The sequence below is a fragment of the Microcebus murinus genome, chromosome 7, assembly GCF_040939455.1.
Source record: "Microcebus murinus isolate Inina chromosome 7, M.murinus_Inina_mat1.0, whole genome shotgun sequence".
Lineage (NCBI taxonomy): Eukaryota > Metazoa > Chordata > Mammalia > Primates > Cheirogaleidae > Microcebus > Microcebus murinus.
In genome coordinates, this window is record NC_134110.1 from 81185237 (window position 1) to 81208900 (window position 23664).

Here is a 23664-nt window from a genome sequence, read left to right on the forward strand (position 1 = left end):
GAGTAGAATGGTGGTTATCAGAGGCTGAGGTGGTTAAGAGAAGCTGAAGAGATGTTGGTCAAAGGATGCATATTTAAAATTAGTTAGTAGGAATAAATTCAGGACATCTGTAATACAACATGATGACTACAGTTAGTGATTAATATAATATATTGTATTCTTGATATGTACTAAGAATGTGGATGTTAAGTGTTCACAAAAATAACTACAGGATAATGCATTTGCTAATTAGCTAGATTTTGTCATTCTACTATATATATTTCAAAACATTATGTTATATATGATATATATAATTTTATATGTTAAATATAGTGAATAAACTAAATTTTTAAAATCTCAAAATGGGAGTACTAAAATATAAATTGTAAATATTTCTACAACTTAAAAGTTTTACTGCATTATTCATTTCAACAACTTTAAAACATTTATTCTTTTCCTTCTTTCTGTAATTTAAACCAGTTCACCTTGCCCTAAACAATTTATAATTATATATGGAGGCTATTGTAATCCCTAGCAATAGGCAAAATGAACATATAATAATCTCCACAATTTGAAATTTTCTTGAAAAGTAAGAGTATAAATCTTTGAAAGAGACAAGAACATTATTTGGAGGTTAGAAAGTATGATGAGGGATATATTAATTAGCTTGGCCTACCATAACAAAATGCCATAAACTGGGTGGCTTAAACATCAGAAATGTATTTTCTCACAGTTTGGGAGGCTGGAAAGTCGAAGACCAAGGTCCCAGCAGGGTTTGGTTTCTGGCGAGGGCCCCCTTCCTGACTTGCTGATGACTGCCTTCCCACTGTGTCTTCACACGACAAAGACCCATAGGGAGATCTCACTCTCTTCTGCTTTGTATAAGGCCACCAATTGTATCAGATGAGGGGCTCACCTATAGGATCTCATTTCATCTTAACTACCTCCCAAACACTTCATCTCCAAATACAGTCACATTCGGGGTTTGGGCTTCAACATATGAATATCAGAATGGGGGACACAATTGAGTCCTTAGCAAGACGTCAATGATTTCTTACTCTCTATAGCAAATTAATCATTTAAAAAGATAGCATCAATCAATTCTCAATGCTAACTAAGTGTTGAACTTACCAGAAATATCACTCAGATTTTTAAAGAACTGTCAACGTTGACTCTGATGAATCATAATCTTTAGACTCTAAAGATTTATTTCACTACTACTGGACACTCAGGCTAGTCTCTGTAGATATCCAAATCCAGAATGATGCTAACTCCTTCAGAGAAAAAAAGCTACCAAACAGAAAATAATACTCTAGAGGCATTTATTAATATCAAATGGTAAGATTAATGAATCCTATAACACAATCAGTCCAGTAGAGCTTAAACATGACTTGATATAAAATAGATCCACTGAGCTAGATTTATGGAGAAAATTGATGACAAAAGAATACCTAATAAGATTCTGGATAGCAAGCTGAAGTCACAGGAAGCAGGGAAGTCAGGAGAAATGTTATAAGAACTTGCTGAAATATAACTTCAAGCAATATATCATTCCTGGAGGGCACTGGGTAGCACTGGCACTGGGGAGATTCAGGTGGCTCCAGGAATCAGAGACATATTAGATTTTTAGAGCCCTTTGGTTATGTGCACAAGGGAAACAAATACCAAAAAAAAAAAAAAAAATCTGTTTTCATAAACAACAGAACTTTTGAAGATGGACAGGGATAATTATCACTGCCTATGATTCTTTTCATGGTCCTCCACATTTGGGTTAATATTAAGAAGTGAATTATGGGCAATCTATGGAAAATGTGGAAATAGAACTATTAGTACTGTGATTACCAGGTGCTGTGAATAGCAGTCTAAGTAAATTATTTAATTTAATGCCACTTTAATTCTTGCAATGCATTTTTTGCAATTTTATCTACATATTTGAAGATATATAATTGAAGACACTTAGGCCTAGAGAAGTTAAATAATTTACCCAAAGACAAGTAACTAGTATCAGAGAACTAAGTCTTATTAGCTCGAAATCCCAAGCTCTTAGCCCTAAAACATTACCCCATCCTAACTGTATTCATACAAGATTAATACTAAGATGAGTATTGTCACATGGTTTTATATACTATATATATATTATATACTATTATGTATACACAGTCCAATATAATGCTCCATCTCTTTTTAGTTGGTGCTTCTTTATGATTAATACAGAAAAGTTTGATCAAGCATCTTGCTTTATCCCTTAGTCTTCCATTTTCTATTGTTTGAAAGACATTTTATGAAAAAAAAAAAAGAAGAAACCATGTAACCAAACTGTTACCTAATTTGAATGACATGAATATGACATAAAATCTAAATTTAATTATATTTAAATTTAGGCAAGTTGCTTTATAGAAAGCAATATATTGAATATGATTGTTTGGCAAATTTTAGATTTTACAAAGTATCTATGTCTTTAAGACTAAATGCACTTTTCATCATAAGAATTTATTCTGAGGATGTTACCTTTGAAAGTCAATGACTGGAGAGCTACACATAGCACTCACTGAAAAGTAAACTACTAGCCACATATGAAGGTTGGGAGATTTTAAGTAGCAACTGTAACATAAGTCTCATTTTCAGACAACTAGATGCAACTGCATAAACATCCATCATTGAGGCCCTATTGATTCGCTATTTGGGGGAGTATTTTTTCTTTAAAAGTAGGCTGAAATACACTTTGAAATACAATGAAAGGTTTAGGATCTAACTATGATTTGACATTTAAAAATGGTACCTTAGAAATGAAATGAAATAATTTAATCAATCCCTTACTCAACCTGACACTAAAACTCAAAATCCAAACGAAAGTCAGAGCCTCCTGCCAATACTGTTCAGGAAAACCATCACTGACTGGAGGCCTGACTGAAATTTAAGGAGAATCTATTTTAATAAGAAATAATAAGTTCAAAGAAAAGAGCAAGAATCTACATGGCTCCAACTGCCTCAAGAAAAATAGAGGTGCAAGATGTCTGTCTTATATGACAAAATTCACGTATCAAATAAATCAAATTGGCTGAAAATCTGTCACTGGCATTTTGTTTTTGTGAAACTACATTGCAGGAAATCCTCACATTCAAATGAGCTATATTCTAAATCTATTGGAAATCAATTGGCAGGAATTGAGACAAGAGATTATTTTTCTTACTTTGTTTTCCTTCCTTTCTTCCTTCCTTGTTCCTGTCCTACCTTCCTTCCTTCTTTTCTTTTCTCCCAAAAGAAAATGTAAAATGCTATTTGTGTGTATATAGTGGCATCATATCTTTTTTTTCTGAAGAAACACTTGTGGTGACTTTCCTAGATTTATCTATTGAAGCTTATGTCATTCACAGTATTTAGTGCAGGAAGGAAGAGAAGAAGAAGGAAATGTAGTGGGAAGAGTATATTTAGAAGAAAGAGAATCTCTCTCCAATGTGTCATGAAAGTTGCAATTTTACATTTTTTATGTGACTGTATATTGTCAATTCCCTTCCCTGTATCATAATCTGAGTGAGGGCACAGCTCATGATTGTATTTATTTACTGATGAAACCTCAGTGCTTAGCACAACACCTTGCATGTGCTAAATGCTCAATGAATATCGCTTTAGCGAGTGAATGAAATAAGGATAGGAGAGGAAGTTAGAGAAGGTGACTTCCTGTTGCCCCACCATATGCTTCTGAGAACTCTTATCTATCTACGAGAGTCTCTGATATCTTTCCATTTATTTGTGTCTTCTTGAATTTCTTTCTTTGATGTTTTATAATTTTCAGTGTACATATCTTTCACTTCCTTAGTTATATTTATTTCTAAGTATTCTATTTTTTGGTGCTATTGTATATAGATATTTTCCCTAATTTTTGCTTATTTGTTTGTTTTGTTTTGTTTTGAGACAGTCTCTTGCTCTGATGCCAGAGGCTAGAGACACTTGTAGCTCACTGCAACCCTGAACTCCTGGGCTCAAGCAATCCTCACAGCTCAACCTCTTGAGTAGCTGTGATTACAGGTGCCCCACCGTGCCCAGCTAATTTTTTCTTTTTTGTTTTGTTTTGTTTTGTTTTTTGTAGAGACATAGTCACCGACGTTGCCCAGGCTGGTCACCAACTTCCAGGCCTCAAGCAATCCTCCCACCTTGGCCTCCATACTGCTGGGACTAGAGGCATAAGCCACCACATCTGGCTTCTCTTTTGGATAGCTTGTTGTTGGTGGCTAGAAATGCAATAGATTTTTGTATGTTGATTCTACATGATTCAACTTTATATATTTATATATAAAGTTATTTTTTTATATTCAACTTTATATATTCTTTATATATTCAACTGAATATATTTATTAGTTATGACAGTTTTTTGAATATATTTATATATTGTCATAACTATATGACAGTTTTTAGGATTTCTGTATATAAGATCATGTCATCTGCAGGGACAATATTACTTCTTTTTTTCTGATTTGGATGCCTTTTCTTCCTATTTCTTGCTTAATTTTTGTTCTAACACTTCCAGTACTACATTGGATAAAAGTAGTTAGGGTGGGCATCCTTGTCTTGTTACTGATCTTAGAGGAAAAGCTTTCAGGTTTTCACCATTGAGAATGATATTAGCTTTGCACTTGTTATATACGGCCTTTATTGAGTTGCAGTACATTCCTTCTATACCTAATTTGTTGAGAATTTTTATCAAAAAAGAATGTTGAATTGCAATCCCCCTTCTGTGTTTATATATATAAAGAAAATGAAATCAGTACCTCCAAGAGATATCTATAATCCCATGCTCATTGTGGCATTATTCACAATACTCAATATATGTGTTCATCAATAGATAAGAAGATAAAGAAAATTTGATATATATACATAATAGACTATTCAGCCATTTAAAAAAATCCTGCAATTTTCAGCAAAATGGATGAAACTGGAGAATAGTCTGTTAGGTGAAATAAGCCAGGCACAGAAAGATAAATATCACATGTTCTCACATGTGGAGTCTAAACATGTCAAATTCACAGAAGTAGAGAGTAGAATGGTTGTTGGCAAGGGTGTGGGGGAAATGAGGATATGTTGGTCAAAGAGTATCAGTTATGCAGAATGAATAAATTCTGAAAACTAATGTACAGTATGGTAGCTCTGGTTATTTATTTTATATATATATAATTTTATTTTTTTTCTCAAAGTCTGTAGGTATAAATATTGTTAGGGTTATATATCTTGCCCCTACCACCCTCCCCACCCAGCTCTGCCAGAGCTTCAAGCGTGTCCAGTCTTCAAGTGGTGTGCCCTGCACCCACCATGAAAGTGCGTACCCTTCCCTTTCTCCCCCCTTCCACCTGTTCACCTCCCATTAACAAAATTTTTTTTTTAGACATTTTGGTTACAATGTGTTTATTTTCCTCTCCCTAAAATGGGATACAAGTAATCCTTTTTCCCCTACAATGCTCATCACATCCTTAAGATGTGGGTCTCCCCACTACAGATCCCTGTTGATCACTACAATTACTTGAACACCATAGTTTTAGGCTGTCAGTATCAATTTGATGGCGAGTAGATGTGTAGCCCATTTTTCAGGTCTTGTGTCGACTCACTTTGTATTACAGGCTTAAGCTTAATCCAAGATAGCATAAACGGTGCTAGTTCACTATCGTTTCTTAGGATTGAGTAATATTCCATTGTGAGTATATACCACATTTTAGTTATCCATTCATGAATTGACGGGGACTTGGGTAGTTTCCATGACCGTGCAATAGTGAATTGTGCTGCTATAAACATTCAGCTCTGATTATTAATACTGTGTTGTATACTTGAAATTGGCTGAAAAGATCTTAAATATTCTCACCTCAAAAAAAATTCTCACCTGTGTGAGGTGATGGGTATGTTAATTATGTTGTTTGTGGTAATCATTTCACACTATATATCAAAACATCCTTGTACACTGTAAATATATGTAATTTTTAATTGCCAATTATACTTCAACAAAACTAGAAAAAAATTGTGGTTTTTTTCAAAGATTTGTTCTTGAAAAGGAACATGAAAAAGGAAGTCATCATTTAAGAGGAAGCTATGTTGACATGAAGTTAAGAATTAGAAAGATTTTAAAGAAATTGGTAAAAAGTAAAATAGCAAGTATTTTAAAATTAATGGAATATAAACTATAAATTAGTCCCCCTTTCTCTGTAAGATTACATTGCAATGAATTATAAATTTATATAACATGTGTTGATATAATCAATTTTGATTTTAGAAAAAAGAGTGGGAAGAAAACATGTGATATTATGAAACTGTTGAATATTTGAGATCTTTTCTTCTTTGGTCTTGTGACAAGTCATAAAGAAAGTGAAAAATTAATTTAAGCACACACTAACAGAGAAACCATCAGAAATTGCCTGTATGGGGCTACAAGAGCTTTGGTGTTATGTTGACATAAATTAACTGTAGCTATGCTTACGACTAAGAAAAGGGGCTTGACTCAAGTAGAGAATCATGGTAAGTTGAAAGAAACATTCACCCACTTCCCCAGGATGTGGGGAGAATGAAGTATCTAGTAAGAGCTCCAAAGCTAAGTAAATATGGATTTGTGAAATAGTCATTAAGTTATATTTTTTATAAGATATATATTGTGAATCATATGTATATGATTATAAATAACACATATTAAACTATTTAAATATTACTAATCATAAATATGATTTTAAGAGTATAGCATTGTGGAGAAAACAACTGAGTTGCAAAGCATACTTGTGTCATACCTGTGACAAAACTGGCTGCCAAAATAAAAGGCCATTATTGTGGGCTACATTGTGTTTGCCCACTAGAGCCCTAAACCCTAATACCTCTGAATTTCATCTTGTTTGGAAGTAAGGTCTTTACAGAGGCAATCAGGTTAAAATGAGATCATTAGAATGAGCCCTAATCCACTATAGGCGGCATCCTTATAAAAAGGGGATATTTGGGGTATAGCAAGAGACATACACACAGAGAGAAGGTTATGTGAAGATTGAAATTATGTTGCCAGAAGCCAATTAACTGCCAGAAGCTAGGAGACAGAGCTGGAACAGATCCTGCCCTAGTACCTCCAGAGGAGCATGGCCTAGCTGCTGACACTTTGATTTCAGACTTTGGCCTCCAGAACTGTGAGACAATAAACTTCTATTGTTCTAAGCCACTCAGTTTGTGCTACTTGATTGTGTCAATCCTAGCATATAAATACAGACATACTAGAACATACTACAGCCAAGAAAGTGGTTCCTCTTTAAAATAGCTGAATTCTGATGGAAACATTAACCTCTCAAATGCTGGTACTCCAAACTCAACCTTAAAATTGACAGTTACTATAACTTTACTAATAGATCATAATATCTGAATATAAATTGAAAACATTGTGTGCCATGAGCTTTCTAGATAGTCTGTTATTAGACATTGAGTCAACTGAATAGCTAAATATGACCGATTGCAGGTTTTGGTTTTCAATAGGATGTTGTAGTAACCCAATTCTAAATTACAATTCCTAAATTTTTAGGAATAGAAGAGTTTTGTATGTTAAAAAGAGAAGGAAAAAAATTCCAAACTGTTGCCACTGCAAATGATTGAAAACTGATTTTTAAGTAACTTGTTTTCCTGACTTTTTTTTATTTGTCTTAATCAGTGCATAGCTTGTTCCACATGTGGACTAAAGTTTATGTACTAAGATATTTTGTGGAATGGAAGGTAGGTTTGCTGTGTGTCATGCCCCTACCATTAAGTCATCTGGTATGTGTTGAACTAAGACAAATGTATTATAATTTGTATCATTACTACTCTGCAGTTATTATTTCTTTTGGCAACAAAACAGCAAAAATAGTTACTTTTTATAGTTTAAATGCCAAATTACTTAATCTTTTAATGTTATTTCCAAATGTGTGGCCTCGAATGGAAATTTTCACTAACTTTGTTAATAAAGGGCATTTTAACCACTTCTACTCATATACCAAACCATACACAAAATAAAATGATGAATTAGGAAGGAAATGATGTTAAGAGAATTACTATAAACATGAGGAAACTATTAGACCAGAGTTTTCAGTAGTCTAAAATTCTGAGATTTGATTTTTAAATGATGAAACATCCAATAAGCTAAATGACTGTGCATAAACATGTACATGGAATAAATTATTCCAAATGAAAGCATGGATGTTATTTGTTCAGCTGTTTTAGTGGTTGGAACGTTAGGAACAAAAGCTATTATTGTTCGATGTATTTTTTCACAGGAAATAGACAGTGGCAAACATACAGTAGTTCAACACATGAGATCAGAGACATGGTTTTTATAGTAAACCAAGAACAGATGTTGGAACGATTCAAGACCTTTACAGAAATTATTAGTTATGTTTGCCTTTGAAAGCAAAGAAAGTTTACAGAGACTCACATATCTGATTATATTAAGAAACAGACAGCTTTTCAAATCCAAAAGCTTTAATTCATTCAAGCTAAAAGTTTCTGCTGCATAAATTTTGAATGTGCTACTCAACACTATTGCAAATAATTACCATAGGTTCCATGTTATCCTACTGCTTTCAAAAGCATGCTTATTTTTGAAAGATACAGAAACTACTGATTCCTTGCATGCAATCTAAGTAGTCTCATTCAGCAAAAACACATAGAAATAAGATTTATGCTTTAGGCAAAAATCACTACTTAATAGCAATCACTGAAATCAATTGATTCATAGACATTAGGGAAAAAAATTCTCTAGGTAACTGGAAAACATATTTTCTGAAGTTAAACTAAAAGCCAACAAGTGATCTTTTCCCTATTCATGAAAAAATTGTATGAAATAATTTGACCTAATCAGAATCTCTCCATTTCTATGTTCCCATAGTATTGACTGTTTTGCTATGATAGAAAATACACTCTGATAAAATTGTAAAAAGTAGAATCTAAACTTGTTGTCTACACAGTTGCTTAAACACACTGAGTTCTACCTCTCCACTGGAACTGCTCTTGTCAAAGTCACCAAGATTTCCATACAGTTTAATCCAATGAGCATTTTTCAGTATTTTCAGTATTATTTTTATTATATTAGCATATCATTTCCTCTTCTTTAAAATATAGATATTTTTAAATTTCACCAAAAGTGCATCCCTCTTTTTTGATTCTTCTTCTACCTTACTGGAAACTCCTTTTCATCTTCCCTATCTCTAAAAGGTGAGATGTAGACGCTGATCTCAGTTTTGGGCATCTTCTTTTTCCTATCTACACTCAATTACTATGTGAGTTAATCAGGTTGTATGGCTTTAAATATAGTACCATCTATCTAACTCAAAAATGACTCAAAGTCTCTACCTGGAGTTTGGATCCAAACCCATTGTATAATTAGCTACTCAATGTCTATATTTGGGATGGGCAAAAACCTACCTAATGGGTACAATGAATACTGTCTCAGTGATGGGCACACTTATAACCCTGACTCAAGCATAACAAAAGCATCCATGCAACCAAAAACATTTGTAGCCCCATATATTGTGAAATAACAATAAAAAAAGAAAAACATAAGTATTTATACATTTATACATTGGTTTAGGATGTCCTAAACTAAATAATTAATTTTATCTTCCAAACCTGATTCTACTACAGTCTCCCTCATCTCAGTAAATGACATCTCTAGTCATCCTTGAATTCTCTCTTTCTCTTGCACTCATTCATCAGCAGATCTTGTTGGGTCTGTCACTGAAGCATAACCACACATGTGTCATTCAGCTACCTCAACTAACATCACACTAGTCCAAGCTCGTCATTGTCGCTTACCTGGATTAGTACAATAGCCAAACTTATATTCCTATTTATACCCTTACTCCTCTATACTCTATTCTCCATAAAGCAGTAGAGTAATCCATTTAAAATAAAAGACAGGTAAAAACACTCATCTGATCAAAATACTCAGAATAAAACTCAAAGTCCTTGGAACAAGACAAAGATTCTCACTTTCTCCACTCCTATTCAACATAGTGCTAGAAGTCCTAGCCAGAGCAATCAGGCAAGAGAAAGAAATAAAAGGCACTCAATTTGGAAAGGATGAAGCCAAATTACTTCTGTTCACTAACGATATGATCTTACATCTAGAAAATCCTGAAGACACCAACATAAAACTCTAAGATTTGATAAATGACTTCAATAAAGTTTCAGGATGCAAAATCATTGTACAAAAATCTAGCAGCATTTCTATACACCAATAACAATTTAACTGAGAATGAAATCAAGAAGGCAATCCCAGACATCTAAAGCACAGGCAACAAAAACAAAAATAAAAAAAATGGAACTTTAAACTTAAAAGCCTCTGCACAGCAAAAGAAATAATCAGCAGAGTGAACAGACAACCTGTAGAATGGGAGAAAATATTTGGAAAATATTCATCTGGCAGGAGACTAGTATCCAGAATTTATAAGGAATTCAAATAAAAACAACAACAAAAACAAACAAATAATCCCATTAAAAAGTAGGCAAAGAACATGAATAGAAATTTTTCAAAAAAAAAAAACAATTGATCAACAGGTATATGAAAAAAATGCTCAACATTACTAATTATCAGAAAAATGAAAATTAACACCACAGTGGAACATCATTTATACCACTCAGAATAGCTATTATTATAAAGACAAAAAATAACAGATGTTGTTGAGGATGAGGCGAAAAGGGAACTCTTATACACTGCTGGTGGGAATGTAAATTAGTACAACCTCTATGAAAAGCAGTATGGAGATTTCTCAAAGAAATAAAAATAGAACTACCATATGATCCATCAGTCTCATACTGGGTATCTAGCCAAAGGAAAAGAAATCAATATATCAAAAAGATACCTGCACTAGCATGATTATCACAGCACTATTCACAATAGCAAAGGTTTGGAATCAACCTAAGTATTCATCAGTGGTTGACTGGATAAAGAAAATATGGTATATATACAAAACGGAATACTACTCAGCCCAAAAAAATAAACTCATGTCTTTTGCAGCAACATGGATAGAACTGGAAGTTACTATCTTAAGTGAAATAAGCCAAATACAGAGAGACAAACTTTGCAAGTCCTCACTCATAAGTGAATATTAAAAAATGTGCACATATTGAATTATAAAGTGGAATGATAGACAACGGAGACTCAGAAGGGTGAAAAGGTGGAAGGGAGGTGGAAGATGAGAAATTACTTAATGGATACAATTTACATTATCTGGGTTGTGGATACCCTAAAAGCCCTGACTTGGCCCGTATATAACCTAAGCATGTAACGAAATTACTCTTGCACCCCATACATTTATATAAATAAAAAAGGAATAAAATTCAAATTCTTTAAATAGCCAACAAAGACACTATGGCCAACATCAGTGGCCAACAAAGACACTGTTCTGGCCACTGCCTGCATCCTGAGTTAGTTTTCTAACTCAGTTTTCCTCATTTACAGGCCCCCTTGCTATTCTTCAAACATGTCACCCATGAGCACACGTCAGGGCTGGGTGAGTTTCTCCCACTGGATTGCTTATACTCTGGATATATTTATGGCTACCTCTCTCACCTCCTTCAGTTATCTGCTCCTGTGTTACCTTGCTTACTTCCTTATCTTCCTGAGTCCTTCCTTATCCTTCCTGATCTCCCTATATAGAAGACAACCTCCAAATAGACTTCTTTATATTTTTACCCAACTCTGATTTCTTCATAGCATTTATCACTACCTGACATATGATAGATTAATATTTATTTATATAGTGTCTAGTTCTAACTTCAGGATATAAAATTTATGAGAAGGATTTGTTTTTTTTTCACTATTTTGCTTATCATTGTTTCCTAGCACCTAGCATTCTAGTGTCTGGCACATAAAATTTATATATTAAATAGATGAATGGTATAAATGAAGCTGAGATATCATGAAAATGGGTTTCTTTTTTAGCTGTTAGCAACAGATTGATTTTGGTTTAATCTATCCATATAAATATAAAATTATTCTCTTTTCTAGCTGTAAGACTTGAGTTTACTACACTAACTTCCATGTAAAGCATAATGTAATAGTACTAAGTTTACTAATAAGTTTGAGCTAATCATTTTTTATTTACATGAGTTTATCCAAGAGAAAGCTCTGAGAATAGGACCTGAACATGGAAAGCACTTCATAAATGTTAGCTTCTATCATTGCTAATGCTATTAAATATATGAAGAATAAATCATTCCACAGTTCAATTGAGTAATTGTTTCAGTCCATACAATACTAACAATGATTAAATTATTTGGAACTCTTCCTATATAATTTCTAGAGGTATATACTCTTGATAAAAATATCTTACAACAGAAAAGATGCAGTTACAAGATCCTAACAATGTAAAAGGATTTAATTGATAAATTGCTGCTTAGTTATGAATTAGTCAATGATGTGAAATAGACAAAATGCATGACAATACTGCATTTTCTTGTGAGAATTCGGAAATACAGCAGACTTTCCTTTAGCAACTCTGTCATTATCAGAATAATGCAAGCTGAATGAATTATAATTTAATACTCTACAATAATCACTGCTAGCAGCAAGCTGCAGTCTGCACTTCAAATAAAATTACCTGAGTGTTTTTTTCTTTTGTTACACAACATTTTGTAATAATTCATTTATACATGTGTCTATATGTATATATATTTGTGTGTATATACATATATATATACCTACGTACAAACATGCATACCTATTAATAAAACATTATCAAAAAGAAATAGCAAATTAAATTAAAAATATTAAAACTATGTTTTGCTTTCATATAGTATTGCCAACATATATAATAGGAGATGGGAAAATAGGTTTTAGAGTTAGACCTGAATTCAGACACCAACTCTATTCTTACCAGTTGTCACTTACTTTCACTTGCTAACTCAGATAAGATATAATAGCTGCATAATCCTCAATTTCCTAATCTTTAAAAAGTACTGAATTTAATTGTCCTAAACATAGTGTGATTACTAAATGCTGCAGTGCTTGGACATATTTAAAATAGCACCTGGCACATAACAAAAGATCAAGGCATGGAAAGGAAAGCAATTCAATGAACTCAAAAAGACAAGCCACTTTCAAGAAATTTATAATTAGATAGAAAAAAAATATTAGTTTAATACTGATTTACAGTTCTGTTAATTAGTCAACTTTTTAACAATTTACCTTTTACTTTCTTTAAAGTAAGTAAAATAGCATTTCTCAATGAATGTATTAAAGTATAATCCTAACAACAACTTCCTTTGAAGAACTCTTTTGCAAAGTTCTGATAGTCTGCAAACTTGCTTCAACATTAGAAATCCTGATAAAATGTATATCAAAATAATTCACAGGTATTGTTATGACTGAAGAGTTAAAAGTGCAGTATTTTAGAAACCAGGAAATGTTCATTAGTTGTAAGTGGGAAAAGCAATTTGTAAATAATTTTATTTTATTGAAAAAAGGTAATAATAGAATGTTTAATAGTTGGTTTTATATTTTAGGTTTTCTGAGATTTTACTTTGTGTTTAATTTTTAAAAGTTAGATAAAATAAATAGTTATGTAAATAATATAAAATGCCATTGTAATTATAATTGTAAGAGAATTTGAAACATCTTGCAAACAATATGTACTGCTTATGAAAAAGTGCAGAAAAGGAAAGAAGAAAGAAAGGAAGGAAATAAGAGAGAGGGAAGAATGCAGGGAGAGGGAAGAAGTAATAGGGAAGAAAATGAAAAAAAGAAAGTAAAAAGGGAGAGGAAAGGAAAGACAGATGGAAGGAAAGGCCAACTTCTTTGTCCAAAATAATTTACCTTTTAAATTAGTGGAGTTATAATTAATAGTGTTTTATCATAGCTAACAAAATCTCTAAATCAGTAAATAAACAATATGGAAAAAATGGGGAAGGATGAGTTAATAAATAGCAAATTCTCAAGTGTGACACAGTTTTCAAGTGCACCTGCTTATCTGCATGTGACCCTTTATACATGTTCATTTATCAAAACCAAACTTATTTTTCTAGATTGTGCCATTGTAACCTATGGATAAGACCATAATAGTTCAGGATGCTCTAGAAATGTGCTTTTTCTAAGCAAGTATGAAAAACACAGTTCACCTGAACCTTAGAAACATTACTTTAAACAACTGAAGTAATAAGTTTAACATAATTCTAAGGGTTTAATATTCTGCATTTTTCTCATAAGCTCCAAGAGATAATGTATAAACTATAAAAGCGTTCCATTTCTAAAATTGTTCTGATCATTGTGTTTCTACATAACATCAAATAAAAGAGAAACAACTAATTAAAGTGCACACTTTGCAACATATGAAACACTCTATTTCTTCTTTATCAAACCACAGAAAATAGTAACTTACAAAAATTTTAAAAAAACCTAAAAAATGGATATTTAAGCTAACATGTATGAAGCAAATTATTGTATCTATTCCACATGATCTATGTGTCTTTGGCAATCCTCTACAAATTATTTAAGATTTTAAAGCAATCAGTACTCATCAGACTTGGATTACAATTTTTGTTTCATGTCTTCTTTCAAATTATCTTGATGACATCTATAATTATGATTATCAATAAAATTACTCATACCCACATTGAGTGGATGGTTAAAAAGCAAAAATGAGCAAGGACAGTAGCAAAATGCATAATTAGAATATTAAGTATTAAAAGCAGAGAACATGTCCTTTACTAGACCTTGAAAAGTTGTGGAGAGCACTTATTGAAAATCTATTTGTGATGCTTATTATTGGCACTTTGTGAAAGGCAGGGTGGTAAAACAGAAAGAACATTGGTATTATGGGTAGTCAGATTATAAAGAGGGAAGTCCAGATCTCCTAATTATTACCTATAATAATTGCTATCCACTTAGTATCTATATAACTTAAAGGAGATAATGTAATGGCCTACCACAGTCCCTAGGACATAGTAAATGCTAAATAAAGGATGACATCCTTTCACTGTGAAACAGACCCAGCATAAAAATTTGCATTATACTTGAAGTATAAAGAAAGTTCACCATGGAATGTGAGTCTTGCAAGTCAAAAGAGGGTAATGACTGTTTCAAATACTATTAAATGACAACTCAAATATTGAGTAAGAAACCTGTAAAATCCTTCTTATTATCTTACAATATGGTCCTCTACTTTGCTTTCTAACACTGAAAGCAGTTTAACAGTTTCATAACAATATGACAGTGCTAAAAATTTTATGTTGTTGTTTTTATAAGTAAGTGGGTAATTAATTATGTCATTTTGGGTATAATTTGTTGGCTTTCAATTATAAGCTTATCTAAAAAGAGAAGGGATTATACAAAAAAAGATTAAACACAGAATGCTTACATTTATAAACTCCTGGCTCTCACAGATCCCATGCTCCCCAGATTAACATCACAGGTGTTTGGCTTTGGCTTTTCCAAGTTCAGAAGATTTTACGCATTGATTGTCTTTCTTAGTCCCTAGTATTCATTTTGGATTTTCTTTTGCAGGAGAATACAAGAATGCTCAGGATTGCAATGCTATAACTATTTCGTGGTTGCTTTTAATTAACAGAGATAAAACATGACAAATACACTCAAATTAATGAGTTTTGATAATTGCTAAGATCCTTCAAAGTTTATTTTGGTTTTCTAATCCAAAATGTATTTATTATGTGCTGAATATAATTATCCCTTTCTTCATTTTGCCCTCTTCATCTCAGTTCTAGAATTTCTTATTTCTTTCATAAATATCAAAATATTAATATTAACATAGATTGTAAGGAGGAGAGTGAATTCAACAGCTTTTTTCTTGTGGTAAAATATGGATAACCTAAAATTTACAATTTTACTATTTTAAGTGTACAGTTCAGTGATATTATGTCCATTCACATTGTTGTGCAATCATAATCACCAACCATCTCCAGAAGTTTTTCATCATCCCAAACCGAATCTCTGTTAAACACAACTCTGTATTTTCCCTCCCGACAAGTCCTGGTAGCCACTATTCTACTTTCTTTCTTTATAAGTTTGACTATTCTAGGTAACTTGTATAAGTGAAATGACACAACATTTGTCTTTTTGTGTCTGGATTATTTCACTTAGCATAATGTCTTCAAGGTTCATTTCTGTGTTAGAATTTCGATCCTTTTTAAGTTGCAATAATATTCCATTATATGTATATATGGCATTTTGTTTATATGTTCACTAGTTGATGGACATTTGGGTTGCTTCCACCTTTGGGCTGTTTAGAATGATGCTGTTATGAATATTGGTGTGCCGATATTTGTTTGAGCTCTGCTTTCAATTATTTTGGGCATATACCCAGAAATGGAATTGCTAGATCATACGGTAATTAATTCAGTAACTTTTAAGGCCATTTTGCATTTCCCAGCCGAACCAGTACAAATAAAATTGTGAGCAAACTCCGCAGTGGATAGAAGAACTTCTCTATCAACCCACAAAATTATGAGCATTAATACATTGCTGCTCCAATAAAGTCCACGATGGGAAGCTCAGATTGTATGATTGCCTGAATCCTAGAGTCAGGTGTTTGATCTCTACCAAGGCCAGTAACAAACCAAGATTTGTTTCCACAAAGAGGTCAGTTTTCTGACCTACGAGTCCTAGGAATAGGTAACATTATATTATAATTGGGGCTTTCCAGATGCTGTCTACAATATCTTTACTTGCCATAGATTTAATAAATATTATTAGATCTCCAAGGTCCCCAAACCCAGTGGCAAAGGTGCTTGGAATATAACTTGGATCTACTGCTCTGGCAGCCCTATGGGTTACTCACTGAATGTGTCTTAGCACCGTTTCAACAATGGTACATCTTCCCTCCATTATTCACAGGACTGTCAAATATTGAACCTGGGTCTTAGCAGTAGATGACGTAATGTACATACATTTGTCATTTACTTTGATGAGAATATGCTCTAAACAAATAAGGTTAAAGCATATTTATTGCTCTAAATAAATAAGTTTTGCTCTCCAAAACTTTGTGAGGTGTCAATCCTCTGAACTTTCACAGGGATCATTTTCTCTCTTTAGGCATATACCTATCTTACAAAGGCATCATGATACTGGCTACTTTCTGCTTATCAGATCTAATCAACATGATGTAATAAATATAGTGGAACACTGCTGTGGGTTGTCAAGACAATTAAGATCTCTGTAGATTACTTTATGACAGAGAGCAGAAGAGTAGAAATTATTCTGAGTTAATTCAATAAAGTCTACTGTTGACTCTGCTAGGTAAAAGCAAGCAGTTTCTGGTAATCTTTATAAATAAATATAGAGGGGAAAAAAGCAATTGCCACATCAATAACTGTACATCAGTCACCTGTGTTTGGGATGTTTTGTTCCATTAAATGTATTAATTCTGGATCTCCAGTAGCAATTGAATCATCTCCTTATTAAGTCTGCAGCAATCCACAGGTGTTCTCCAAGATACGCTTACTTTCTTCCCAGGTTAATAATGCCAAATATGGGAGTAGTGGTCAAAATCACTTCTTCCCTGTCTCAGTCCATTCAGGCTGCTATAGAAAAATACCTTAGACTGGGTAATTTATCAATGACAGAATTGTATTTCTCATAGTTCAGGAGGCTGGGAAGTCCAAGATCAAAGTGCCAGCAGATCTGGTGTCTGATGAAGGCTCTCTGCTTCTTAACGGGTGCTTTTTCGCTGCCTCCTCACGTGGAAGAAGTGAACAAGCTCCCTTGGGCCTCTTTTGTCAGGGCACTAACTCCATTCATAAGCCCAGAATCCTTGTGACTTAATTACCTGCTAACGACTCCACCTCTTAATATTATTGTATTGTGGATTAAGTGTGAACATATGAACTTGGGAAGGACACAAACCCTGAGACCATTTCTCCATCTCTCCACCTCATCTCTGCAATTCCCCTAAGGAAGAAAGGTTGCTATGGATGTACTATGCATCATAATGGTCCTCAATGCATGGGCCTGGGAGCCAATGTGGGAATTTTGTCTGTTGCTGAGAATGCTGATTCTCACTTACTCTTCAAGAACAGAGGAAATAAACACAGAGTGACTCTGTTTCTTGGGAGTTGAACATAGACTAAGACTTCATTTATTACCTAATTGCCATAAACCTGCATTCTGATAATCCAGCATAATACACTTCTCTATAGAACAAATAAATACTAGTATCATATTGAATAATAGTATTCAACCCTTTCAGAAAATGTATCGACATCTCAACATAAACCCACATGAATAGTTGTTTGTGATTTATGTATTTCTATTTTAATTATGAAATAAGAACAAAAATATTATTCTATTTGTTTACTAGGCATGTCATTCAATTTTTCTTTTCTATGAAAAGAAAACCATAAATCTTACAATGAGTTTCAAACTATAAACCACAAATTAGATTATCAAGTAAAATTTTCAATGCATATGACAATTAATCTTCCTTAAACTATATTGGAGTTGATGCTGGGGGAAGTGAGGACATCTCTCCAGAAAAGTGCTTTTTGATGACATATTATGAAAGACAGAATGAAAATAAAGTTATATATCAGCCAAAGTTAATTATGAGAAACATGTAATGTGAAAGAACTAGAGTGTCATTTTTAAAGTGCTTCAAGTTTTCTAATAGAATAACATCAGAAAAATTTGAATTATGACTGGAAAAATTAAGATTTGTACTTTCATATAATATAAATAATTTTTTAATCATTGTAGCACTATATTAAATAACATTACCCAGTTTATTAGTGTCTCACTCTAAGAATATAACTTCATATCAAATTTAGTATGGTGAAAATACAAATACTTTAGAAAATCTAGAAATAATCTAATTCAGAATGCAATCTTAAGATATTTTGAGGATAGAAGTATTTTATGTTTCTATTATGTAAATAAATGTGGCTTAAATTTTTAATATCTATTAATTTAAAGACAATAGATATTTTAAAAATTCCCAAATTAATACTAATCTCTATAGACAACTATCAATTATTCAGCTTGACCTTTCCATAAATACTATTTGCATCTATAAAATGTTATGTGTAAAGTCAATAGTATTTCCCATTAATCATCATTATAATTTTAGAAATACATATTATGGAAAAACAAAATTTAATTGGAAGATAATGAATAGAGTACTTAACATTAATGTTATTTTTGAATATCCTCTGCCTTTGTACTTTCAATGAATACTCCAGAGTTTTAAATAAACATAGAAAGATTAAAGTAAAATGTCACAATCTAGTATTCAGACCACTATGAACATGTAAACAAATGTTATTGTTTTTTAATTTATTGAGAAATTTATTTTCCATATTTATTATATGACAATTGGAATTATATTAATCAATATTAACTATAATTCTTTACTGACCTTGAATATCTTGTAAATAAAATAGAACACTATTATAGTTATTTTTCTTTCTACTTTTTACTAATAGTAATTACCAAATAAATGCTTAAGTACATAACTTATAATGCCAGATGGCTTCTGAGAAAGTGCAGCAATCATGCCAACCACATAAATAAAAATCTAGCTCCTGATTTTGTGACCAGTTAGAGCAGAGTTGGCAGAATGTTTTCTAAGATGGGCCAGATAATAAATATTTTAGGCTTTGTTGGGCATATAGTTCTTTTGCAACTACTAAACTCTGCTATTGTAGTGAGGTAACAGCCACAGACAAATGGGCACGACTCCATTCCAATAAAACTCTATTTCCAACACAGGCAAAGGGCCAGATCTGCCTTATGGGACATAATTTGCCAACCTTTGACTTAGAATAACAAGAAGCATATTTACAGATTTGGAAGATTTTTAAAGCTGTTATGAAGTTCAACAAAATGAATGGTTAGTAAAATGCAATAAGTAAACAATATAACAATATAGTACAGTGTTTATTTCTTATAGAAGGTCTGGAAATTAGATTCCTGGTAATTATAATGTTCATGCTTTTTATTTTAATTTGTAATATCTCAATCAGCACTGACATAATCAAACCACTTCAGAGTTATAGAACCAGGCTTGTTAGAGTTTTCATTTAGCATGTACATGAGTATCAGTGAGATAGGAACCAAAGTAAGCACTTCAAAACTCTCTGGCTCTTAACTATACTTTTTCAGTCTATGTGTCATGAATGAAAGTGAGATGCAGAAAGTTTAATGTTCAATGAAAAACTATTTTTGTGTGATATATTTGTCCAGGAACAAAAAATGTACCAGAAATGTTGACCTTTAGGTGAATGTACCTTTTTAAATCTGGTCTTTTCTCTATAAAAAGCAGAACTGGTGAGTCAGCACCATGAATAACACACAAAGGCACATACCAAACAGTTATGAATAGACAGTAATTGAATGATGGAATCTTAAAATATATAGAAAATCAATTTCACCCTTACCTTAAAATAAAGTATTTCTAAGAAATAGACTGAAAAACCTTCAGATGAAATCAGAACAGGCAATTACAGTGTCCTAGAACATCTGATCATCTGATTTGCAGGTCCTTTAAAGAATAACCAGAAACACATCAGCAATTGTATATATTCTGAGAATAAAAATCTATGAGATAAATATTTCATCAGAACAATGAAAGTATTAAGATCAATAATTTTAAAATAAATATTAAGACAAAAAAGGACAAAATTAAAATATCTTTTGATAGCATAATGAGTGCTGTGAGTACAAACAGATGAATTCACTCCTAAATATTTTCATGGGAATGAGAAGGTAAAGGAAATCTTAAATTCATTTTATAAAGCACATTGTTTATGAGAAGTGAACACAACAGTTGTATTCTAAGTCTGGGTCTACCTACATATGATGATAATAATAATAATAATGAAATATATAGAAATACTGTAATATTTCACCACTGCTCCAATAACTAGAATCATAATGATTCAAAGTTGTTATATGCCAAACAGTAACTTTATAAGAAGCAACAAAACTATAAGTAAAATTAGTTTAAGGAAAGAAAAAGGGGGGGTGTGGATTTATGGCTATGAAGTGGATTTGTGGCTATGAAGTGCAATGCTTGACTGGAGACTTGGCTTTGTTCATCGGGCATCTCTCTTAGTCTCTCAGCTCTCTTAATCTTCAGCTCTGCTTTTCTCTGCAATGGTTTCATTCTTCAGAAAATCCTTAAACACACTAAAGAAATATCCTTTTATAGCTTCAGAATTATAGGATCCTTATAGCTTGTGATCTTGAAAGAGAGAGACTCACTTTTGCTGACAGCTATTACGATCCATACAAAAGGAATCTATTTCTTCCTGCTTGAGTAAATGTCCATGTCTAGAAATTACTCTTTCCAGAGAAATAAAAATACTTAGGTCAAGGGACTTAGTTCATTTCTCTATATGCAGCCTATCAAACTCACTTCATTTAGGTGGAGATGCAAACTCACTATAAGAGCTTTGCTTCCTTTCCTGCTTCTCCATCCCGTCTCCACCTTCAATTTCTTCTGTAACCAGTATTCCTGCTTTGCTCTTTTTGTTTGTAGACACTTCAGATTTGAGTTTTGCTACTTTTCCTAGACTTGTTTTCTCTGGATCTGACTGTTCTGGTATATTTGTGCATTGTCCTAAGGCTGTGTGTCAAGAAGACCATTTTGAGTTGTCCCTCAATCCACCCCCTCAACCCTAGGTCAGATCCACCCGACATGAGAACCACAGCCAAGCACTGATGAGGTCCCTCCCTTCCCAAGAAGGGATCTAGAGCATTAGTTCAGTTTTCTTTTCTTATTTTGCTTCCACACCTCCACTATTTCCTTGTGTAGGAAATCATTACCACCAAGTTGCATCAGGTTTAGTAATGAAATAAGTAGATTTTATTACCCAGAATTAGTCTTTTGTCTCTCTGCCACAAAGTTGATGACAGCTATACTCTTCCTCCTTCTCACATCAAATATTTTATTGTCCAAAACAAAGGGTACAATGGTAGAAAGATACTGCCATTTTACCACACATGTCAAACTGCAACACAAGGATGTTTCCAGAATCTGGAAAATTCCACAGGACAAAGAACCTGATTTCCTCAACAAATAAATTGTAAGAGAAAAAAAGGGGAGGGGGAGAGTAAACTGGATTAGGAAACATTGATCAAATGCAATGTGTGAACCATGTTTGGATCCTAATTTGAATAAACAATTTAAAGGAATTCTTAGGTGTAATAATTTTTTTAAAAAGAGACTTCTTATATCTTTTAGAGAGAAATAACAAAGTAATGAAGAGATTACAAATGAAATGATATGTTAATTGGAACTTGCTTAATAATAGATCCATTTGATGGGGTGAGGGGAGGATGTTGGAGAGAAAAAGATGAACCAAATTGTTAATAATCATTGATCCTGAAAAAATACACACAAAAAAATTATTGTCAAGGTGAAAAATCATCACAAAAATGAATGACAAAGGTATCTTTATCAATTAATTATACTCTTTAAAAAATACATTTAAATAACATTAAATTAACAATATATATGATCAGCTTTACAACTGGAAATAAGAACTGATTTTTTTTTCTATTCTTCTTCCACCAGACACTATACAGGCAAGTATTGCCATATACTAAAATTTTCCCCTTAATTCTAAATTTAGAAAATGTTTCAAAATTATTTTAGTCTCCTAATCCTATGTTTTCCACCTATATGTCAATCTAATTATATGTTTTTACATGTACTAGGAAAACTCTTCATTATTTGGTAGTATCTATTTGTGATAAAGACTCAAATACTGTAAAGCTTACAACTACTCATATTCATGGTTATTATCCTCTCTTGGCTGATGCATAATGATTCTGGTGGAAGAATGAGGCAGGGAAGGGTTTAAATAGTCTTTTAAGACTAAGGCTTTCCTTGGAGTTTGCAGGACTGAAAATCAAATTACACTGGGGACTTCATCTCTTCTCATCTTTCCTTTTCTATAAAATGCATGTATACCTGAATAGATGAACACATTGAACATAACCGACAGAAATATTTCAGAAATGAAAAATGCTTGGGATAATTGATCAGTTTTCTCCTAAATCAAGTTAATCTCCTAAAATAAGTTATTTGTATTTTTTTATTCATTCAACAGATTTGTATTTGAGTACCACCAGATCCTGGTAATATTCTAGGCCATCAATTAAGTAGAAAATACTAAGGCCATAGTCTCCCGAGTTTTTTTATTCTACTGGGAGAGACAGTAAATAAAAAAATAAATAAATACATAGAACAAGGAAAGTCATTTTAAAGAGTGACAATGATACCGACAAATAAAACAGCTATGAGATAAAGATCTTCTGGAGCAAAGGGTTAGTTTAGATTGAGTGTTCAGAGAAAGCTTCTCAGAGGAGGAAATATTTCTACTGAGATTGGAGTGACAAAAAAGGAGCCATTTGTGTTAAGATCTGGACTTGAAAATCCACCATGTTTCAGGTGCACAGTCCTTCATTCTGTCCCTCAAATATATCAAACTCAATCAAGGCTCAGAGTCATTTTGCCAGTGATTCCCTCTGCCTAGAATTGTAGCTCATTCAATAGGTCAGATATCTTAGAATAGGATGAAATTAGTCGATATGGAGAGAAGCAGATATGGAAAATGGGTGTTAAGTATAGATAAATATGTTAAACAATATTGCTAGAAAATCCTGTGTAGTGCTGGACTTAGAGAGAAATCAAGGATCATCCCTAGTTTTCAGGAAAAAAGGAATGGTGGTTGCTATGTACTGAAATTAGA